Here is a 20,174-nt window from a genome sequence, read left to right as displayed (position 1 = left end):
TACCAAAGGAATATTTCATGCAAAGATGGGCACAATAAAGGACAGAAATGGTATGGACCTAACAGAAGCAGAAGATATTAAGAAGAGGTGGCAAGAATACACAAAATAACTGTACAAAAAAGATCATCATGACCCAGATGACCATGATGGTGTGGTCACTCACCTAGAGCCAGACATCCTGGAAAGTCATGCAAAGTCAAGTGAGTCTTAGGAAGCCTCACTACAAACAAAGTTAGCGGAGGTGATGGAATTCCAGTTGAGCTATTTCAAATCCTAAAAGATGATGCTGTAAAAGTGCTGCACTCAATATGCCAGCAAATTTGGAAAACTCAGCAGTGGCCACAGGACTGGAAAAGGTCAGTTTTTGTTCCAGTCTCAAAGAAAGTGAAGTGAAGTGAAGTTACACAGTCATGTCTAACTCTTTGGGACCCCATGGACTATAGCCCACCAGGCTCCTCCACCCATGGAATTTTCCAGGCAAGAGTATTGGAGTGGGTTGCCATTTCCTTCTCCAGGGGATCTTCCCGACCCAGGGATCGAACCTAGGTCTCCTGCATTGCAGGCAGACGCTTTACTGTCTGAGCCACCAGGGAATCCCCGATCTCAAAGAAAGGCAATGCCAAATAATGTTCAAACTACCACACAATTGCACTCATCTCATATGCTAGCAAAGTAATGCTCAAATTCTCCAAGCCAGACTTCAGCAGTACATGAATGTCAAGCTTCCAGATGTTCAAGCTAGATTTAGAAATGGCAGAGGAGCCAGAGATTAAATTGCCAACATCCTTTGGATCATCGAAAAAGCAAGAGTTCCAGAAAAACATCTATTTCTGCTTTATTGAGTAGGCCATAGCCTTTGACTGTGTGGATCACAAAAAGCTATGGAAAATTCTGAAAGAGATGGGAATACCAGACCACTTGACCTGCCTCCTGAGAAATCTGTATGCAGGTAGAAGCAACAGTTAGAAATGGACATGGAATAACAGGTTGTTCCAAATCAGGAAAGGAGTACATTGTCACCCTGCTTATTTAACTTATATGCAGAGTACATCATGAGAAATGCCAGGCTCTGTGAAGCACAGACTGGAATCAAGATTGCCAGGAGAAATATCAATAACCTCAGATATGCAGATGACACCACCCTTATGGCAGAAAGTGAAGAAGAACTAAAGAGCCTCTTGATGAAAGTGAAAGAGGAGAGGGAAAAAGTTGACTTAAAGCTCAGCATTCAGAAAACGAAGATCATGGTATCTGGTCCCATCACTTCATGTCAATTAGATTGGGAAACAATGGAAACAGTGAGAGACTTTACTTTTTTGGGCTCCAAAATCACTACAGATGGTGACTGCAGCCATGCAATTAAAAGACTCTTGCTCCTTGGAAGAAAAGCTATGACCATCCTAGACAGCATATTAAAATACAGAGACATTACTTTGCCAACAAAGGTCTGTCTAGTCAAAGCTACAGTTTTTCCAGCAGTCATGTATGGATGTGAGAGTTGGACTATAAACAAAGCTGAGCATTGAAGAATTAATGCTTTTGAACTGTGGTGTTGGAGAAGACTCTTGAGAGTCCCTTGGACTGCAAGGAGATCCAACCAGTCCATCCTAAAGGAAATCAGTCCTGAATATTCATTCGAAGGACTGATGTTGAAGCTGAAACTCTAATACTTTGTCCACCTGATGTGAAGAACAGGCTCATTAGAAAATATCCTGATGCTGGGAAAGATTGAAGGCAGGAGGAGAAGGGGACGACAGAGGATGAGATGGTTGGATGGCATCACTGACTTAATGGACATGAGTTTGAGCAAGCTCTGGGAGTTGGTGATGGACAGGGAAGCCTGGTGTGCTGCAGTCCATGGGGTTGCAAAGAGTCAGACATGATTAAACAACTGAACTGAACTGAACTAATGACTCTCCCCTAAAGGGGTTAACCTTATCATTTTTGCAGGTAAGGTAAAAATAATGATTCCACATAATTGTTGAAAGAAAATATAAAGTGATTATCAATTAAAAAATTGAGTCACCACTAGAACAGTAGTTCTTAAAATGATGTGCCCTAACCTGCAACATCACCTGGAAATTTTTTAATAATGAAAATTCCTGGGTCCTACCCCAGAACTAATAATCAGAAACTCTGAAAGCAAGGCCTAGCAGCCACTGTTTTAACAAGCCCTCCAGATAATTCTGATGAACTCTGAAATGTGAGACACTCCACACTCAAGTAATAGAAAGAGAATTTACAACGTGAAAAATAATAGTAAAGAAAAAATGAACTACAAAGAGTGCCAATCAATTCAGCAAAAACCAGATTAGGTTGGGGCCAGGGGGAAGCCCATAATAACATGTAGTGACCAGAAAGTGTTATTGAAAGTTCAACACAGAAAAGTGATCACAATGAAAAGGCGAAGTAAAATTGATTTACTTTTAGATTAAGTTTTAAAAACAGGTGCATTCTGGTAACAGATGACACACAAAAAAAGTGAGAGAAAAATGGTTTAAGAATCAGAGAATGGATAATAATCTGGCAAATTCATATGGTTAAAAAAAGGGAGTATAGCAACATCAATCAAATAAAATTTTAGGTATATGTGTTAAATGGAACAAAGAGAGATTATTCTATTTGATGAAAATTAAATTTGTCATAACGATGCAAAAATGAGTGTTTAATGGACCTATCGGTGTGGATTTAAAATATATAAAGCAAACAGTGGTAGAAATGTAAGAAGAAATAAATCCAAAATTATACTTGTTTTAAAATATCTCTCAGGGGAAAATGGGATTCTAGGGTGGAGAAAGTACATTATACTTTCGAATGGATTTGCAGGTTATAAATGAACCATCCTCATTTAAAAAAAAATACAAAAATCTAATATTAGAAATAAAGCTTCTCCTTGATCACCTATTCCAATCCCAGTCTTTTCTCAGTTACTCTGTGAGTTTAGTATTATCCTTCTAAATGTTATATTTTTTAATCACATTCATCCAATAAATGGATCTATAAAAATACACAATTTTGTCTCATTTACTTTGAGTTTGGCTAAATTTATGTAAATGAAATGTTTACATATTAATATACATACTTCTTTTTATTGTTGTTGTTGTTGAACTCTTGGAGTGAAAGATCTCTTACTTGGAGATCTTTCCACGTCAGGATATAAACCTACCTCATTTCATTTAACTGTTCCTCGCCCCAATATGGGACTTCCCAGGTGGCACTAGTGGTAAAGAATCTGTCTCCCAATGCAGGAGGCACCACAGTCACAGTCCCTGGAATAGGAAGTGGCAACCCACTCTGGTATTCTTGCCTGGAAAAGCCCATGGACATAACAACCTGGCGGGCTACAGTCTGTGGGGCTGCTAAGAGTTGGACACAACTGAGCACATGCACACACATAACCCAACATACTACTGTTTATCTTACTATTTCCCCATTGATGAACAATTAATATACTACTGTTTATCTTACTATTTCCCCATTGATGAACAATTAAAATGAAAGTGAAAATGTTAGTTGCGTAGTCACGGCCAGCTCTTTGGGAACCCATGGACTGTAGCCCACCAGGCTCCTCTGTCCATATGGAATTCCCCAGGCAAGAATACTGGAATGGGTAGCCATTCCCTTCTCCAGAGGACCTTCCAGACCCAGGTATCAATCCTGGGTCTCCCACATTGTAGGCAGATTCTTTAGCATCTGAGCCACTAGGGAAACCCTACACTGTTTCTAAATTTTAGGCCACTGTGAGTATCTTTATGCTCACATACACATGATTTATTTCTGTTGGATACACAGATACCTGGAAGCAAGATTATTAGAGTGAAGAGCATGTTCATTTAAAATATTAATGAATTATGACAAATCCCTCTCCAAAGTGTCCTATATATGTACCAGTACAGCATGAGAGTTCCTATTTCCCCAGAGGTTTATTAACACTCCATACTAAATAAAGTTTTGCCAAATAATGAGTAACATCTTACCTTATTGTTGGTATTATCTGCACTTCTCTTATTGGGAAATGAATCATCTTTCACATTTATTGTCCTTTTGTATTTGCCCTTTTGTGAAATGCCTTATTGTATATTAGATTTTTTTTTTATTTTCAAATTCTATTTCACTGATTTTTATCCTGTTGAATTGTAGGATTATTTATATATTTGGTACATTTGTATATTACTTTTATGGCAAATATTTTTTGCAAATACAGCACTTGGTTTTTAACTTTGTAATGATACATGGATGTTCTCTTTCAAAATATACAGTTTGCATTTTGCACATTTTTATTCATGTATTAAAAGTGTTTTTAAATTGTCATTGTAAAAACTGCAAATCTGATGACAAGGAAATAGATGAAGGAAGATTTATTCACTCCTTCTAAAGAGATGAAGAGAAACTTTTCAAGGAAGATAATGCTGGAGTTATCCAGGTTTCCAAAATGGGATGGACAGGTGACAAGAGTCTAAGAGCAGTGTTGGGGTAGAGCAAAATCTCTATTCAGGACACCAGTGTAGACTGACTACTCAGGACATGTAAGGATATGGAGACAACTAGTATTAGAGGGAGGGCAGGGATCTGAAGAGAATGCCTGGTTCAGCATTTAGACTCTTTTCAGTATTCAGAAGTAGCAATTGGGCTTCCCAGGTAGCTCAGCAGTGAAGAATCTGCTTGCCAATACAGGATATGCGGGTTTGATCTCTGGGTTAAGAAGATCCCCTAGAGGAGGAAATGGCACCCCACTTCAGTATTCTTGCCTGGGGAAAATCCCAAGGATGGAGACTATAGTCCATGGGATCTCAAAGAGTCAGACATGACTGAGGGAGCACATACCCATGTTTGACAATGTCACTTCAGGCGTAGAGCCTACCTGGTAATTATAAGGTAAACACTGGCCTCCAAGTAGAAATTTGCTTCTTCAAGGAAAGAAGACCAATTAACAAAATGTTTTGTGGAATGAATGGAATGGGAACTCACACTCATCAGTGTAGCCCAAACCTGTGGCAGTTTAGGTCTAAGTTACATTCACACTACTTGACTCTTTGGCCTTTTCCACCACCAGTCTTCTACTTTTCTGGTTTTATATTGCCTGAATGAGAAGCCTCAGATTCAAATTTCAATCTGGATAGTAATTAGTTATAAACTTCAGGCAAGTTACTTACTCTCTTGAGATCAATTTCCTCATCTGTGAGATGAATGCCTAAGTGACTTAGTTCCAGGTTTTCCTCCTACCATAATTTCATGTTTCAAATGTTTCGAATGTTGAATACAAGCCAGAAAGAACACTTTGCATTTAATAAACAATATAAAAACTGAAGGCATTGTTAGTTTTTGAGCACCCAGCTTTCTTGATACTTACTGAACAAGAAGAGAATGTAAAGTGTTTATTAATGTGTCTGATTTGCTATCAAAGCTGAGAGGCAGAAGAGACAGTTTTTCAAAGACAACATAGAGATGACCAGCAGGCACATGAAAAGATGATTCACATCACTAATTATCAGAGAAATGCAAATCAAAATTGCAATGAGATACCACCTCATATCTATCTGAATGGTTAATCTCAAAAAATCTATAAATAGCAAATGTCGACAGGGATGTGAAGAAAAGGGAATACTAGTACAGTGTTGGTAGGAATGTAAATTGATTCAGCCACTATGGAAAAGAGTATGGAGGTTCCTCAAAAAACTAAAGATAGAACCACCATAAGATCCAACAGTTCCACTCCTGGGTATATTCCTAAAGAAAACAAAAGTACTAATAAAAAGATACATGAACCCCAATGTCCATAGCAGCGTTTTTTAACAAAAGCCAGGGAATGGAAGTAACTGAATTGCCTGTCAACAGACAAATGGATAAAGACACACACACTCACACATACACACACACACAGAATACAACCACAAGATAAAGAATAAAATTAGCAATTTGCAGCAACATGGATGGACTAGCAGGGTATTATGCTTAGTGAAATAAGTCTTTGCGACCCCAAGAACAGTAGCCCGCCAGGCTCCTCTATCCGTGGCAAGAATACTGGAGTGGCTTGTCATTTCTTTCTCTTGGAGATCTTCCCAACCCAGGGACTGAACATGGGTTTCCTGCATTGCAGGCAGATTCTTTACAATCTGAGACATCAGGGACGCCCAAGTCAGACAGAAAAACAATTACTGTAAGTTATCAATTGTGGAATCTAAAAAATAAAACAATTGAATGAGTATAACAAAATAGACACATTGATTTAAAGAACAAACTAGTAGTTGCCAGTAGGGAGAGACAAGGGTGGATGGGCAAGAGAGGAGTAGAAGATTAAGACGTTCAAGATAAATAAGCTACTAGGATATATTGTTGAAGTAGTAAATGCCAACCCACTCCAGGGTTCTTGCCCAAGAATTCCATGGACAGAGGAGCCTGGTGGGATGCAGCCCATGGGGTCACAAAGAGTCGGACACGACTGAACGACTGAGCACAGGATACACTGTGCTTCCCTGGCGGCTCACACAGTAAAGAATCTGCCTGCAATGCAGGGGACCCGGATTTGGTCCCTGAGTTGGGAAGATCCCCTGGAGAAGGGAATGCCAATCTACATCAATCTTGCCTGGAGAATTCCACAGACAGAGGAGCCAGGTGAGCTATAGTCCATGAGATTGTAAAGAGTTGGACACGACTCAATGACTAACACACACATGCATATATCCTAGGGTATATTGTACAGCACAGGGAACATAGCCAATATTTTATAATAACTTTGAATGGAGTAAAATCTGTAATCACTATATTATATACCTGAAACTAATATAATATTGTAAATCAACTCCACTTCAATAAAATAAATTTCTGTAGGGGAAAAAGAGAAAATAAAAGAGAATAAGGAAATAATTTTTAAATCATTTTGGCAGTGAAATTGAGAGAAAAAAATCTGAAATGATTAAAACTATAGATCAACCAATGAAAGTCAAAAAGGGGAACATGAAACACCTCTTTATAATGCCTCCAAATAATCTTAAAGTGAGAAGAAAGATAACTGTGACAAGAGGGCCCAAGAGCAAGCAGCGCAGATAACAGAATCAGGCTTGCCAAGGAGAATGGAAGCCTCCTCTTCCTCTAAAAAGAAGTAAGGACAAGAAAGCTGATGTGAAAACAGAGGTAGGGAGGGGAACAGGGAAACAGGCAGGTAATAAGTGGTGAGGCTCACGTGCAGAGTCCCAGATTCAGCACATATCAAAATAGGATACCCAGTCATACATGAATTTCAGATAAGCAACAGATAATTTTTAGTGAAAGTATGTCCTGAACAATACAAAGTCCCTCCCTCAAGTTACTGTTTACCTGAAATTCAAATGTAGCTGGACATCCAGTATTTTATTAGACAATTCTGTTCAGTTCAGTTCAGTCGCTCAGTCGTGTCCGACTCCTTGCGACACCATGGCCTGAAGCATGCCAGGCCTCCCTGTCCATCACCAACTCCCACAGTTTACTCAAACTCATGTCCATTGAGTCGGTGTTGCCATCTAACCATCTCATCCTCTGTCATCCCCTTTTCCTCCTGCCTTCAATCTTTCCCACTATCAGGGTCTTTTCCAGTGAGTCAGTTCTTCATATCAGGTGGCCAAAGTATTGGAATTTCAGCTTCAACATCAGTCCTTCCAATGAACATTCAGGACCGATTTCCTTTACGATGGACTGGTTGCATCTCCTTGCAGTCCAAGGGACTCTCAAGAGTCTTTTCCAACACCACAGTTCAAAAGCATCAGTTCTTTGGTGCTCAGCTGTCTTTATAGTCCATCTCTCACATCCATGCCTGACTACTGGATCTGATCTTAAGAATGATCTAAGAGCAAGACAAGTGATGAAAACTTGGAGCTCTAGTTCAAGATGGAAAAATATCCAGCTGTCAACTATACATCTCTTAAATGACCCACAGGCTCTTCTTAATAAATCAAAAACTGAACTCCTGAGTTACCCAGATGAGAAATCTTGCCTTGATGGGTTCTTCTACCTGCTGCTAAAATCTAGTTCATGAGCAAGTGGGTACAGAGCTATTTCCTCAAGATACATCTCAAGCTCCTTACATGTCTCTCCATCCCCACTTCCACCACAGTTGTTCAGGATACCTAGATCTCCGGCCTGCACGTGCATTGCTCAGCCATGTCCGACCCTTTGCAACCCCATGGACCATAGTCCCCCAAGCTCCTCTGACCGTGGAATAATTCTCCAGACAATACTGGAATGGGTTGCCACTTCCTATTCCAGAGGATCTTCCTGACCCGGGGATCAATCCCACATCCTGCGTGTCTGCTGCATTGGCAAGTGGATTCTTAACCACTCTACCACCTAACTTCTAGCCTGGGCTAATCCAATTGACTAGAATGGACACATACCCTCTTCAACCTTTTCCTCATTATGAGTGAATCATTGTATTTCCCTGCGTATAAACCCTGGGTTGCATCCCGTTCAATTTCACACAGAATCAGCCTCCTTACTATGGCCCACAAGGCCGAGTGTGATCCAGCACCTGCACACCCCCCCCCCAACCCCCCGCTCTGCCCTCATGCTACTTCTCCACTCAGCTCACCTGAGTTCATGAATATGCTGATCTTACCTTGTTGGTGCATCTGCATTCATGGCTACTCTTGGTTTCAGTTTAGGTTTTATCTAAATATGACCTCTGTAGAGATACCTTCCATGCTGACCTTCTCCAAAGTGGGTCAAGCAAGCACAACACTGATTTGACTTCCTCCAATGACACCAACCTTGAGAAATGATATGAGTGACTTTGAAGGGCATTTCTGAGTCCCAGGTAGATGAATCAAAAAAGGACCATCTGGTCTGTAGTCTTTCTTATCTTATATTTCCTATAGAGTTTCTATTCTAACCAAACTAGTTTACCTACTTTGCCAGTTCATTACATGTACAAGTATTTGCACATACCCTTCCCCTATTAAATTGCCTTCACTGGATTTTCAGCAGCCATTGTGCCATTTTCTTTCAAGTTCAACTTCAGTTCTACTTCCTTTATTAAATTCTAGAGCATCCCTCTGGCCTTCCTAACATCCACCTCCACTGTGCTGTGTTGTGAGGCAGAGAATGCTGACACACACCACCTGCACCACTGACAAGCTTAGTGACTTAACTTCTCAGAGCTTTAGATTCCACATCAATGAAAAATGGCTTAAGTGATGATGCTCACAATTTGGCACAGAATAAAACAAGATATAATAGCATAGTTCCTAGAACACAGCAGACAAGTCACATTTGTTTCCATTTTCCTTTCTCTTCTTAGAATACACCACCACAGAATCTGACAATTCATATATTTTGATAACAGCAAACTGTTAAGGCAGTAAATTAACAGAGTCCCAGGACCAGCAAGAAATTTGAAAATCATCAGGCCCCTGAGTAGCATCTCCATAGGTCTTTCCAGCCCAGGGCACTTATTTTTTTCTTAAATGCTTTCAGGATGACGATGCTATGAACTCAGCCCTAAGACTCTCCAGAAAGAATTGTAAGCTGAGACTTATTCATATCTCATCATACAGACACTTGGAAGAAGAATATTGCTGCCCCTTTACTCCCTAAACACCCATCTGCTGCATGTGAAGCGTCAGAATTTGTTGGCAATGTTGAAGATTTTGGTGGACTGGAAAAACTTTGTTCCAGATGTTTACTCTTTAAGACAGATATTTTTAAGGTAATGAATTAATATTAATTGATATCCATCCTTGCTTCTAAACTATATTTGCTTTAATCTAGAATGAAAGACTTCAGTTTCCCAAAGTGCTTTACTTTCAATGTCTAAAAACTATTTTGAATTTTTTTTAACTTGAAAAAAACTGCTAACCTGTTTTTCTCTCTTAGCAAGAAAAGATTCTCAATGAAGAGGAAGAAAGAGGCCTTTTTGTTTTTCTTTTCCAGAAGTATCCAAATTTTGGAAATGAAAAAGAGCATGCATTTTAATTCTTAAGAGATGAGAGCAGATAAAAAAGTATAACCTATGACATGACTACAAGACACAGCACTGCAGTTTAACAGGTATAAAGTATCCACTTTATTCACTTCACTCATCATTGTCTTATGTAATCACAAAATGAAATCTGGTCAGAGAATTTACAATCCTACCTGAATGCATCCTCCAGTTTCATTGGAAGTCTTTGGAACTTTCAAGTATCTTCTCTTTCCCATCTTCCTAATGGTCCCTTTCTGGACGTGGTACAAGATCCAGAGCCTTCTCCTTGCAAATCAGATTCTTTCTGATGCCAGCTGTATAATAAACAGATTGGGGATTTCAACATTCTTTCCCTTCACCCTCTCTATCCTTCCAAGCAAAGATTTTTTCATCAGCTGGAAGGTGGGAGAATTGGAATCATCCTTCAGGTTCTGTTTGGCAAATAAGGTGACTCTGAGTGCATCCAGATTAGTTAACTTAAAAGAGGAAACCCTATTTTGCAAGGGGATTTGGTTCTAATCAGTTTATTCATTTCTGCAGAGAATTATTTAAGTGGAAGGAAGGGGTGACTTGATCAGCTAGACTGGGGCACTCTCACAGCCTATCAAAGAGTTTATTTGTATTTATTTTACATTTATGCTCAGCAGGGGAACCTCTTGAGGAAAAGTACACTACGCATACATACTAAACACCAGTCACATCAGTTTCCATGTTCTCTCTCCTCACAAAACATGATTGGAACACAATCAATATGAAAATAGGAAACACATTAAAAGAAAATGTTATTAGTTAAAGCACTTATAGAAACTTCTTATACATAATCATAAAGCCCTGGCTCTCATGATGACAGCAGACAGGATGTTTCAGGAAATTTCTCCCATGGCGACCAAATAGGCCGTGGGCATTATAAAATCCCTCTGTTCATTTAAAGTAAATTTATTTCAGCTGCTGAGAAGAGCTAAACTAGCATCACGCCACACATCTTCTTTGACAGACTTAGAGGGGAGAGCAAACAAAAGCTGACAGAGAAGTTGGGCCCTCAATTTAGGATTAGCATTCACCAACACAAAAGCAGGAGAGAGTGATTTTCTAGTTTTTATCACCTGTATAACATACTCATGAAAAAAGAATAATGATTCAGTTTATACATTTTTACCTATTTCTTCAGAAAACAGTTTGTGACGTGACCTTGGGCAAGCTGTTTATCCTTAGTAAGTTCACTCCTACCCCCATAATATAGAAGGAGGGTGGAGTCTGCAGGGAGGTATACTCTTTAAAGTCAGATGGACCTGAGTTTGTAACCCCCACTCCATCAATGAATAACTCAGTACCTTCATGCAATTTGCCTAACTTCTCTGGCACTTTTTTGTTTATACAGTTTAGATAAATAGATTGGTGAGTAGGATGATAATGGGTGTCTAATGAATATTAATGAGGCAACATGTATAGCAACAGATTGAGTAGCTATTATTACAGCATTTACTGTGCATCATGTACACACAGAAACACTGGCAGAAGATTACTGGAAGATGAATTCAAAGAAGTTAACTATCTGTATTTGCATATAGGGCACTACTAAAAGACAAACACAGGACAGAACTTTTAAATTACAAATGCATGATATTAAATCTTGGCGCTTAGGTTTCTATGAAAAGAAAACAAGTCTGATCCATGCAACAAAATCAGAGACAAATAAATACTATTGGCATTGCATATATGGTATCTAGCAAATACCAAAGTTGGATCATTGGATTGCAGCAGTCAAGCAAGACTTCATGAAAAAGATGATACCTGGGGGAGGGGAGGATTGAAAGAAACCATGAAGGTTTAGAAAGCTGTTTCAGATAGAATGAAGAGCATAGATGAAGACCTTGCATCAAGAAGCAAACAGCGGCGCCTCTGGGGTTCAGGGAAGAAGTCACTAAGGCTGAAGTAGAGACTTCATCTAGGTATTAGCAGGAAGTCAGGCAGCTGGGGTTGTATTTGAAGCCACATAAATTTCAGAGCCACAGAAAGTCTCTAAAATGGGGGAGGAGGAAGGTAAGAAAGTGGAGTCTGGTGTCACAATAGGTAAACCTCATTTATTAGTTGTTTCAATGTGGTGAAGATTCTAGTAAAAGCCACCTAAGATGGTGGTTAGAGAAGGAAAGACGCTGGAAAGGGGTGAGAGGGAGGGGTTGACAGGGCCAGGTTTGCTGATCTATCCTCAAATTATTCCGTTTCACTTCCAAAGGGGCACATCCACCAGGCATCCACTGGCAAACCATCGTCCACCATACTTCATGGATTCAAGGATTAGCTTAATTTATTGAACAGGCAAGCTAAGTCTCTTATTGCATCACTAACGAGGAACACTGCTTCTTTTCTATTTTCTCCTGTAGAAAGATTTACCCTTTCCTTTGCTTGATACCATTACATTTGTTCTCTTCCTGGAGAGCTGGAGAAAATTCGCTTTTCACAAGCCCATAAGAGCGAATCGGTGAAACTGCCCCTAGAGTGAATGTGTTACCCAACTAACAAGCCCTTTTACTCACCACCTCCCAGGCAAGCAAAGAGCCTTCCAACGGCGGTAAAGAGAGGAAGCGCCAGAGGCAAAGACTCAGCTGTGGGTTGGCCCTGCACTCTCAGTCTGTATTTGCGAGGTCTGACAGTTTACTTTGCGCCATGATCGGGTGGAGCTGTGCAGAGCAGTGTAAGGTGGCTCCTGAGACTTGAGGCGTCATTAGAAAGAATGCAAGGAAGAATCGAGGCTTACTGTTATTATTATTATCACCGGGCGCTCCTACAGGAAAGAGGCCCTCGGAGACAGCCCAGTTGTGCAGATGGAGCCAGCGGAAAGAAACACAAATGCTTAGAAACAGAAGACGTAGCAGAGAAAAACCTTGGAGACTTAGCAGGGTCCTATCTGGTCTTTTCGCCTAAGGCAGAGGTTCTCAAAGTGAGACCACAGGGTCAGCATTTGCAGCTTCACCAGGGAACTTATTAGAAATGTAAATTCCTCCCCCAACTCCAGATCGACTAAATCAGAAAATCTGGAGGTGAAGCCTAGCAATCAGTTTTAACCAACCCTCCAGGTGACTCTGAGGCAAATGAAAGCTGGAGAACTTGCCTTAGGGAATAAACTCAGCCCCCTGAGAGCTTTTCCTCTCTCTGCGAAAAATCGAAGACTTAACCCAGCAAGTGAACTACATACAGAGTTAAAATCAGAATTCAAGGCTCCTGCTTCCTGTCCAGTGATCTATTGGTGAGTCTAATCCAACACCAAGTGAAGGCTGTCCATAAGAAAAATTAGAGGAATCATTCTTAAGCATCCCATTCGTTATGGAATTGCTCCTGAAATCCCACTGAGTCTTAAAATACAGAGATTTCATTTAATTTTAGGCATTGTGTTCTATAATAGTAGGCACTTAGGAATGATGCACTCTTTTATACATTTTTGGAGACAATCATCTAATTGATTTTTTATTTTTTGTCTCATCAAAGCAAATGATATATTTTTCTAGCATGAGTAATTAGATGTTCAGAACAAGCCTGGTCACATATACTGGCTTGCTATCAAATGGCCATTTCCAGTTTTGACCCTGCTGTGGATTAACAGTCACTCAATCAGCGTTAGTTTATTAAGAGCCTTCCATCTGCATAGAAATGTGCCGGGCTTGATATTATACATAACTAAACACAAGACTGTCTTCCAAGAAATTTGGATTTATTTAGGGGAAAATGTCAAAAGATATTCCAAACTATATCCAAAAATAAATGATATGGTCTAGACTGGTAATCCAACAAGAGGTCCCTAGAAGTCCTTATTTTCACTTGGTTCTAATTGGAGAACTAGACTGTAAGTTCTCTTTTTTCAATGATACAAACATTGCCTTCTGAAATGATTCTTCCAATGCTCCGTTATGTTATTCATGCATTTTCTCACCTGCTTCTACCTAAGAGTCTTGATTCAAGTCTACCACTTATTGCAGTTACATTTCAGAAAACAAAAGAGCAGCTCTCACCCTAAAAGGAAAAAAAAAAAGTGAGGGTGGGGGTTTGAGAGTTGTATATGCAGTTAACTGTGCATGAAGCAACTGATGCTCATCTATAATAGGAAATGGAACAAGATGTGTTTTCCCCAGTCCTCTGGGGAAATCATTCAAATATACTACTTATCAAACTCCAATAATGTTCCTGCTTCTGCCTGTTTGCTTTGATGAAGCTGATAATAACAGAAATCTACATTTATTTGCATTTTTCTACTAGAAGTCACCGAAGCATCCCAGAATATCGTTTTTAAGTGCAAATGCCTATAAGTGGCAAAAATATACAATGTCACATAAATGCAGGCAGGAGAATTCAAAAGTGGGATTCATTTCAAGAATGAGCTGTGAGCTTGCTCTCCTCTTCTTGGTGTCCTGACCTGGAAAACAACATGAGGAAATGTGTGTAAATACATATGGGAAGTGTTTCTTCCCAGCAAAGTAACGGAGGGCATTATTATCCCTATTTTATCATATAACAGACTAAATGATGAAAGGAAACATGCCCAGATTTTACATGGGAAAATGACACTGGAGTTCCTGACTTAAATCCCATGTTCTTTGCTCTTACCATGTTAAATATCTAAGGCAATGTTCCAGTTTATCTCTAATTCCTGAGCTGAAGTAGGAGTGAATCTTCTAAAATTAAGGTATAGGTTGCTGATTGCATGAACTAATACAATGCATTATTTATATATTATTGACTTTTTCAAAATTATTCTTTCTTTAAAATTATTATTGTTGTTGTTATAAAATTGAAAGTAATATGAAGACAAATATAAAGCAATATAGTATATCTGGTAATCATCCTTGGATTCCAACCTCAGTGACTTTGTCTAAAAGCAAGCAAAAATATGCTTTTATAATAAATTCATGTAGGGATAAGGGTGCCATACACAATGTTCTGCAGCTGGTTGCTTTGTTTGGATACTTGTTTTGCTGTTGTTTTGTTTTTATCTTAGCAATATGTCTTGAACATCATTTCATACCATCCTACCTATTGCTCTCTGATTCAGTGGTATAGAATAAAACACTGTATGGGCGGTATTTTAATCAGTCTTTTTCCAAGTCTTTTACTATAACACAAAATGCTGCAAACATCCACCTTAAAGACTTTTAGAAACTTGAGTATCTTTCTTTTTGAAGTTTATAGCAGACATAATGTGTTCAATTTTCACATTGCGGCACCTCTTGTTTCATGATTGACTCTCTCTGAGAAAGTCTTTGAATATTCTTAGATTTTGGAAGCCTCCATTTCACTCCTAGAGGAAAAAAACAGTCATTAACCAAGAGGACAATGAGAGGATAAAAAATTGCAGAGAAGGGCTTTTCTTTTTCTGAGTTTCAATCTCTTCATGATGACAGGGGTCAACTGTGGGAGAACAGAACATTGTAGACATATATCTGATTATTATTATGAGTAGAGATATGCTACATTTTCTTTTAGGGCCATTTGAACACCATCCAACAGATAAAAGTGATGCCAATAAATCTATATTTTTAAAAGCCGTACGAAATATCCTGCAGTCAAGTCTTTGTCAGTGTTAAAGGAACTCCCTCAATGAGTGATGCAAAAATTTTTCTATCACCTAACAGTTTTAAGTTAATTTTTATTTGTTATCGAGATGATTTACCTATCTAAAGTAGAAATATCCTGTTTATTTTACACTCCCCATCGTTATATAAATAATAATAGTTTACTATGATTTTTTTAGTGTCTTTTTAAATTTTATACATATTTGGTTTCTTACAGTTAAACAGCTAAGGATTTTTAGTTCTATTCCTCAAACATCCCAAAACTTTTTACAATCTTTCCTGTACCACCACTGCTAAAATCCTCCCAATGTAATTACATCACTTTTGGAGAGACTTAACCAAATGTTGGATTTCTTCATTATTATAATTATTTGTACATTTCAGTGCAAAACCAGAGTGTATATGATTACATTTTTCTTTCTGGAATCCTTTCTGTCTTTCCTTTGTTCATCTTCCCCCTTAACTTCCTATGTTCTCATACCGACTTGTCCTTGTTTTCTCTTTAAAATATTCTGAGAGAGTTATCAAATGCCTATAAATGGTTTTGTCCGAATGCTCAATATTTCCAAAAACAGCCTCAGTTCACATTTATTGTTTTCCTTTAAGTCAACCCTCTTGCTGTTCCTCAACTTCCTGCTTCGATCTAAACTGGCTGTTTTCTCAGTAGACATGGGGTTTAATCTTTCGCCTCTCATTTGGTTGAGATTTCCTCTCTCTAGATCCTAAGTCCCATTCTTTTTCCTTTGTGTTGCTGAGTACACTGTGCTATTCTTAGTCACTCAATTGTGTCTTTGCGACCCCATGGACTATAGCCCACCGGGCTCCTTTGTCCATGGCATTCTCCAGGCAAGAATACTGGAGTGGGTTACCATGCTTCCTCCAGGGGATCGTCCCAACCCAGGGATTGAACCCAGGTCTTCCACATTGCAGGTGGATTCTTTACTGTCTGCGTCACAAGGGAAACCCAAGAATACTAGAGTGGATAGCCTATCCCTTCTCCAGGGGAACTTCCCAACCCAGGAATGGAAATAGGGTCTCCTGCATTGCACTAGCTGGTAGCTTTCTAAGAAACAGTGCTTGGAAGTACACTTTCTGAGTCTTTTTACAATATAGAAATATATCAGTTATACCTTGGACCAATAGTGGTGGCTGGTGGGGTGAAGAATTCAAGTTTGGAAATAACTTCCTGTCAGCATTTGGCAGGCATAACTCTGCAGTCTCCTGGCATGCAATGCGGGAAGTCTGATGCCATTCTTATTCTTGAAAATTTGGAAACTTCATTCAGCTACTGGTATTGCAATAAGGCATGATGAGGGGGCTTGGTGTGGATTTTTTTTTTTTTTTTCACCTAATGACCTCTTTCAGTGATGAAGACACATACCTTCCTATTATGGGAATTTCCTTTATGATTTATTAGATAATTCCTTAGGCTTTATTTCATTGATTCTCTCTTTCTGGGGGATTTTTGTTTAAATTCTGCCTTCCAATCCCTTTATTGATTGGGGGAAGGGCTTCCTTTTTTTTTTTTTTTAAGTTTATTTTCATTATCCCTACTGCCATTTACAGCACTCTGTTTTTAATTTCAAGTCTATAGCATGTTCTCTTAGCTCTCCAAAATAATTAAAAATTGATAATATTTTTGACATATCATTGTGTTCCCTGTGTTGAATCAATTTTTCTCAACTTTCTTTTATCAGTTTCTATTGAAGGTTCTCCTGGAGTATCTGGAGTATCTGGTACTGCTTGGTTCTCGCTTGTACTGTAGAGTAAGGCATTACAATAGCTAATAGAATCTCCAGATGCTGATGCCAGGGGAGTTCTTTCTAACTAGAGGACTTCACTGGAGAGTGATTGGGTAGCCAGTTTAATTCTTAACTGTAACTCCTTCAAATACAAATATCTTCATTCTTTAGAGTTGTTCGATATCTCGTAAGAAAATGTCTCAGTCTTTTGCCTGAGTGTATGAGGGCGTAAATGGGTGGGTAGTATATCTCACTGATCTTACACTGGAAACAGGCTGCTGCTGCTGCTACTGCTAATGCTGCTAAGTCACTTTAGTCTTGTCCGACTGTGCAACCCCATAGACAGCAGCCCACCAGGCTCCCTCGTCCCTGGGATTCTCAAGGCAAGAATACTGGAGTGGGTTGCCATTTCCTTCTCCAGTGCATGAAAGTGAAGAGTGAAATTGAAGTCGCTCAGTCATGTCTGACTCTTAGTGACCCCATGGGCTGCAGCCCACCAGGCTCCTGCGTCCATGGGATTTTCCAGGCAAGAGTACTGGAGTGGGGTGCCATTGCCTTCTAGGGTGAGTTATGATCCACTTTTCATGCTTTCCTAAATGCCCATATTTTCTCTCTGGTACCTCAACAAAACTCACTACCAAAAACACCAGAACCAGTTATATCAGTTGTGAGACCCACAGTAAAAAAAAAAAAAAAAGAAAAACAAAAAAGTAATAATAGGGTTCATTGTTCAAACACAATATTATTAAGAATTTCAATACTATAGCAGCAAAGCATTAAACAAGTAAGGGGCCCTTATGAGTATGGGATTCTCTGTTATCATACAGGTTGCACAGTCATGAATGTGATCCAGACATACACATTCTCCCCCACTCTACCTGGATCAGTTTTTCCAGAAAGGAATGAACATTCTGTCTTCGGACAGGTGGGAATAGGGTAATTGTTTGGCTAAAAGATCACCTGACCTGCCTCTTGAGAAACCTATATGCAGGTCAGGAAGCAACAGTTAGAACTGGACATGGAACAACAGACTGGTTCCAAATAGGAAAAGGAGCATGTCAAGGCTGTATATTGTTACCCTGCTTATTTAACTTCTATGCAGAGTACATCATGAGAAACGCTGGGCTGGAAGAAGCAAAGCTGGAATCAAGATTGCTGGAGAAATATCAATCACCTCAGACATGCAGATAATACCACCTTTATGGCAGAAAGTGAAGAGGAACTAAAAAGCCTCTTGATGAAAGTGAAAGAGGAGAGTGAAAAAGTTGGCTTAAAGCTCAACATTCAGAAAACAAAGATCATGGCATCTGGTCCCATCACTTCATGGCAAATAGATGGGGAAACAGTGGAAACAGTGTCAGACTTTATTTTGGGGGTTTCCAAAATCACAGCAGACGGTGATTGCAGCCATGAAATTAAAAGACGCTTACTCCTTGGAAGAAAAGTTATGACAAACCTAGATAGCATATTCAAAAGCAGAGACATTACTTTGCCAACAAAGGTCCATCCAGCTATGGTTTTTCCAGTGGTCATGTATGGATGTGAGAGTTGGACTGTAAAGAAAGCTGAGCGCCAAAGAATTGATGCTTTTGAGCTGTGATGTTGAAGAAGACTCTTGAGAGTCCCTTGGACTGCAAGGAGATCCAATCAATCCATTCTAAAGGAGATCAGTCCTGGGTGTTCATTAGATGGACTGATGCTAAAGCTGAACTCCAGTACTTTGGCCACCTCATGCGAAGAGTTGACTCATTGGAAAAGACTCTGATGCTGGGAGGGATTGAGGGCAGAAGGAGAAGGGTACAACAGAGGATGAGATGGCTGGAAGGCATCACCGACTCGATGGACATGAGTTTGAGTTTACTGTGGGAGTTGGTGATGGACAGGGAGGCCTGGCATGCTGTGATTCATGGGGTTGCAAAGAGTTGGACACAACTGAGTGACTGAACTGAACTGAACTGAAAAGACATGATAAGGAAAACCTGGGGGATGAATTTTAAGCCCATCCACAAGTTTTTCATATTAGATTAATACCTCATTCTCATTTTTCCATAGCGTGATTCTTGGAAACACTTAGAATCTAAGCTTTTCAGGGCTTTATGGGAAAGCCATTTCTCACAGTTTCATACGTGGAGTTTTCTCTTCAATATGAGTTGTTTTTCTTCTTTTCATGTTTTCCAACCTTGATGATATTTCTTATCTTGTCTCCTCTCTCATTCTGCTTGTGCTGTTGTGTTAATACCTCTGTGTTTTTTACTGTCATTTGGAGGGTATATCAAATGGAATACATATATATATATATATAAAGCATTTCATTTAAGTCACCATTTTAACCAGAATCATGGCAGAGTTTTTAGCCATTTTCTTCTTGTATTAATATAAGACAACTCATTTTACCCTTCAATTACTTCATATGTTTCCACATTTTGCTAATAAAAAGATAAATTTTACTTTGCTGAGTCATTTAGTACTTTGAATTCTAAGACATTTTGCTCTCAAATGCCCATTTCTGCTGATACCTTTTCTTCCCAATCCTTAAAAAAAAAAAAAAAGCACATTTTCTGTAAAATATACTATGTTGTATTCTTATTGACCCAAATATTTCAGGGCAGGGTATATCTTGTTCCAGCCAAATTGCTTCCTGAAGAAGATAAGATATTGAGTTTTTAATTGAAAAGCATTATAAAACATGTTGTTTTGTATTAACTCACATATAATCAGTGGTTAACTATTTTCCATTGGTTTCAAGACAAAAGCCTCAAATTTAATTAGAACTCTAAGATACAGCCAAGAACTTAGTGACTGATAATCATTCTGATGAAACTGAAGCTTGAAGAAGTTGGATGATAGTAGAAAATCCTCAGTCTTAATGAAGGAATGGATTGTGTTGAGCTTACAGTGTTTGTATATATACAGATGCAATACCATTTTAAATGGGATTAT

Source organism: Ovis canadensis, chromosome 22, assembly GCF_042477335.2.
Source record: "Ovis canadensis isolate MfBH-ARS-UI-01 breed Bighorn chromosome 22, ARS-UI_OviCan_v2, whole genome shotgun sequence".
In the NCBI taxonomy this organism is placed as follows: Eukaryota; Metazoa; Chordata; class Mammalia; order Artiodactyla; family Bovidae; genus Ovis; species Ovis canadensis.
This window is presented reverse-complemented; position numbering follows the sequence as displayed.